Genomic DNA, 4,520 nt, shown 5'->3' with positions numbered 1-4,520 from the left:
TAATAATAATAATAATAATAAATGTGGCTCTATCACAGTCCTCCAATTCGACTGGGTGGTATTTATAGTGTGGGGTTCCGGGTTGCCTCCTGCCTCCTTACGGAGTCCATCACTTTTCTTACTATGTGTGCCGTTTCTAGGATCCACACTCTTCTGCATGAGTCCTGGAGCTACTTCAGCCTCTAGTTTTTCTAGATTCCTTTTCAGGATCTGGGATCGTGCCTAGTGCTCCTATGATTATGGGTACGATTTCCACTGGCATATCCCATATCCTTCTTATTTCTATTTTCAGATCTTGATACTTATCCATTTTTTCCCTCTCTTTCTCTTCAACTCTGGTGTCCCATGGTATTGCGACATCAATGAGTGATACTTTCTTATTGACTTTGTCAATAACGTCACGTCTGGTCTGTTTGCACGTATCACCCTATCCGTTCTGATACCATAGTCCCAGAGGATCTTTGCCTGATCGTTTTCTATCACTCCTTCAGGTTGGGTGCTCGTACCACTTATTACTGCAAGGTAGCTGATGTTTCTTGCACAGGGCCCAGTGGAGGGCTTTTGCCACTGAATCATGCCTCTTTTTGTACTGGTTCTGTGCAAGGCCGGGCATTCACTTGCTATGTGGTTTATGGCTTCATTTTTCGTATTGCACTTCCTACATATGGGAGAGATGTTATTTCCGTCTATCGTACTTTGAACATATCTGGTTCTAGGGCCTGATCTTGTGCCGCTGTTATCATTCCTTCAGTTTCCGTCTTTAGCTCTCCCCTCTGTAGCCATTGCCAACTGTCATCGCTGGCTAGTTCTTTAGTCTGTCTCATGTATTGTCCGTGCATTGGTTTGTTGTGCCAGTCCTCTGTTCTTTCTGTCTTTCTCCTGTCTCTGTATATTTCGGGGTCTTCGTCTACTTTTATTAGTCCTTCTTCCATGCACTCTTTACCACTCGTCTTCACTGTTTTCAGATATTGCCCCCGTGCTCTGTTTTCGATGTTGACGCAGTCCTCTATACTTAGTATCCTCTCCCTCCTTCCTTTCGTGTAGTATAGTCTGTCCGTATTTGCTCTTGGGTGTAGTGCTTTGTGTATTGTCATTTGTTTCCTGGTTTTCTGATCTATGCTGCGCAGTTCTGCCTTCGTCCATTCCACTATTCCTCTGCGTTGTATCTGATTACTGGCACTGCCCATGTGTTTATGGCTTTTATCATATTTCCGGCGTTGAGTTTTGACGTGAGTATCGCCTTGAGTCTCTGCATATATTCTTTCCTGATCGTCTGTCCTTCATCTCTTGGTGTTTTATATCTCCATTATTCCCAGGTATTTGTATCCTGTCTATCTATGTGTTTGATGTTGCTCCCATCTGGTAGCTTTATCCCTTCAGTTCTCGTTACTTTGCCTTTTTGTATGTTGACTAAGGCGCATTTTTCTATTCCAAACTCCATCCGATGTCCCCAGATACAATCCTTACAGTCTGGATTAGGGTATCTATTTCCTTGATGCTCTTACCATACAGCTTGATGTCGTCCATGAACATCAGATGGTTTGATTCGTGTTGCCTCTTTTCTTGATTTGGTACCCGACATCCATCTTTCTGTAGTACTTTTGTCATGGGAAAATCATGGCTACTACGAAGAGTAGTGGGGACAGTGAGTCGCCATGGAAGATCCCTCTCCTGATATTAACCTCTGCTAGTCTTATTCCAGAGCTTGTAAGTATTGTATTCCAGTTGCGCATTGTATTTTTGAGGAAGCTGATGGTATTTTCCTCTGCCCCATATATTTTCAGGCATTCTATTAGCCATGTGTGTGGTATCATGTCGAAGCTTTCTTATAGTCTATCCATGCCATACTTAGGTTGGTTTTTTCCTTCTTCTAACTGTTCTTCATTACCATTTTGTCTATCAGGAGCTGGTCTTTTGTGTCCCCTACACTTCCTTCTGCAGCCTTTCTGTTGGTGGGGGATGGTGTTTGTCTCCTCTAGGTAGTTTGTATAGCCTTTCACATGATGATACCTGTTAGTAACTTCCACATTATTGGTAGGCAGGTGATAGGCCTGTAGTTTACTGGCTATATTTCCCTTACTCTTGTCTTTTTGTACTAAGGATGTTTCTTCCTGTGGTCATCCATTTGGGTGCTTGGTGATTTGAGATACAATGCTGGAGTTGTTCTGCTATTCGTGGGTGTAGGGCCTTGAAGTTTTTGAGCCAGTATCCATGGACTTCATCGGGACCTGGTGCTTTCCAGTTTGGCATTTTCTTTAGTTGGTGTCTGACTGTGTCTGTCGTGATGTCTGTTATCTTTTGTTTTATTCTCCCTGTTTCTTCTTCCTTGACTTCCTGGAGCCATGTTGCATGTTTGTTGTGTGATACCGGATTGCTCCATATGTTTTTCCCAGAGTCTCTTACTTGGTTCGGCTTCAGGAATTTCTGAGTGGTTGTCTTCCCCTCTTAGTTGGCTGTATAGTCTTTTTCTGGTTGGTTCCGAATAGTTTTGTTCTGTTTGGTATCCCTTATTCCTGTTCATGTACCGTTGGATCTTATGTGCTTTGGCCTTAAGCCTCTGTTTTACATCTTCTATTGTGTTGTTTAGTCCCCTCTCTTGTACTTTGTATTTCTCGTTGAGTTCCTCCCTTGTTTTCTTGCTTCTTAGCCTTTTTTCTGCCATCTCTTTCAGTTTACTCAAGTCAGATCTCATCACCATGATTTTGCTTTTCCAGGCGCCTTTTCCAAAGAGGTTGCTGTTTTGGTTTCTGTTGGGTTGGTTGGTTGGGACTGTGGTGCTGGTGTTCGAATCCCCATCAGTTCTGCCACTAATCTTGCTCCTGCATATGTCAGTTATTTGTTTCTGTGATACTGGTGGTGTGTATTATGCCATATTTCATTGACCTCACTTGTTTTCTCCCTTAATTTCTTGGTGTTGTAGGCTTTCATGGAGGGGATCTTTGTTCTCTTTGTATCTGGCTCCATCCATTGTCTAATCTTTTCTACCCATTCCGTCCTCTCTGTTACTTCGTCGGTGTTTCTTCGTGTGTCGTTGTTTGATACCTCATCCTCCTGTCGTCTTCTGTGGCATCGTCTCTCAGTTCGTCTTCGTGTTTCGTTGCCGTGTGACATTTCCCTTTCCAGTTCTTCTCTTTCTGTTGGGGAGAGCCAGTTCTTTTTCTTTATGTTCCTTACTTGGTCTGCCAGCCTCTGCTCTGTTTGGGGGGTGTTTATTCCTCTCATTTCAGATGTTGACTAATCTTCTTCTATATCCTCTCTCCGTCGGGTTGCTTTCTGATGTAGCATCTCCATATGTCCTTATTTTCTTCTCTTGTCCAATTTCTTGCCTTTTTGCCTCTGTAGCTCCAATCTCAGGCTGTTGATTACTGTCGTTGTGGTGATCAGTTGCTGGATGACGACCTCCAAGTACCTGACCGTCTTCCCCTACAAATTGGGTTGAATACCTGGTTGCCGGACGAGGCTCCTCTGTTGCCAGAGGTTCCATTTACGTCGTTGTCGTTTATTCCTTCATTTCTTTCCATCATTGCTGAGTTTTGCTATTTACCATAGCTGGACCCTACCCCATCAGGGATAGGTACTCATTTACAGCTGAGTAGACTGAGGAAATTATTATTATTATTATTATTATTATTATTATTATTATTATTATTATTATTATTATTATTATTATTACTATTATTATTTAGGAAGCAGACCATCTCTCAATTATACTTTATCAAAAGTAATGGCTACTTCAGCAGCGTTACTCTTGTAGAGATTCTTCTCTATTTTCCGAATAATGGTTTTTTCCGTGCTACTTAAACAGGCTAGTAGAGCGCCTATAGCGGTCATGATCAAATACAGTGTCAAGATCGGCGTATATATTTGTTTCTTGAAGCGAGCTTTCGTCTGGAGCTGCCAGACATTCTCTAGGCTAGGAAGCTGAGGGTGGACTACTTTTGGTGTGGTGTCCGTCCTCCTTATATTTGGGGGCGTCAGCAGGGGGTCTGCCCCATGCTGATCTCCTATGACCTATTGGGTGGTGGCAGTGAGTCTTCGTTTTAATTGGTGGCTTGAGCCACGTCTCAAGCTACTTTCGCCGAGTCAATAGTTGTGAAGCTGCAGGCTCTGCAGCCATCTAAACCTCCTGAGCTGTGCGGTAATGTTGTTGGAGATTGCGTTACGCTGAAGGACGTCATGGCTAATATGATCGTCATTGCCTGCATGAGTATCTCGTTCAGGGGCGTTGTCTTCCGTAGAGTTGTCATGGTAGGTGGAGTCGTTGTTGGTGGCAGGTCTTCTCATACTCGTAGGGAGGAGAAATTCTTCCTGGCCTCTTGGTGCTTGGTACGGGCGTGGAAGGAGAGTCTCTGATAATATATAATTAAGTCAATTTTCTTGGTGTCGTCGATCGGGATTACATTGTCGGAAATGATCTTCTTAACGGAGTCCTCTTCTTCACGGTAATTAGAACTCATGAAGGCTTTATAATACAGCTTAAGATTATCGTGGGGGCGGGGCTGCGGACTCTCACTACCGTA

The sequence above is a fragment of the Macrobrachium nipponense genome, chromosome 12, assembly GCF_015104395.2.
Source record: "Macrobrachium nipponense isolate FS-2020 chromosome 12, ASM1510439v2, whole genome shotgun sequence".
NCBI lineage: Eukaryota > Metazoa > Arthropoda > Malacostraca > Decapoda > Palaemonidae > Macrobrachium > Macrobrachium nipponense.
The sequence above is the reverse complement of the archived record's forward strand: the minus strand, read 5'-3'. Positions refer to the sequence as shown.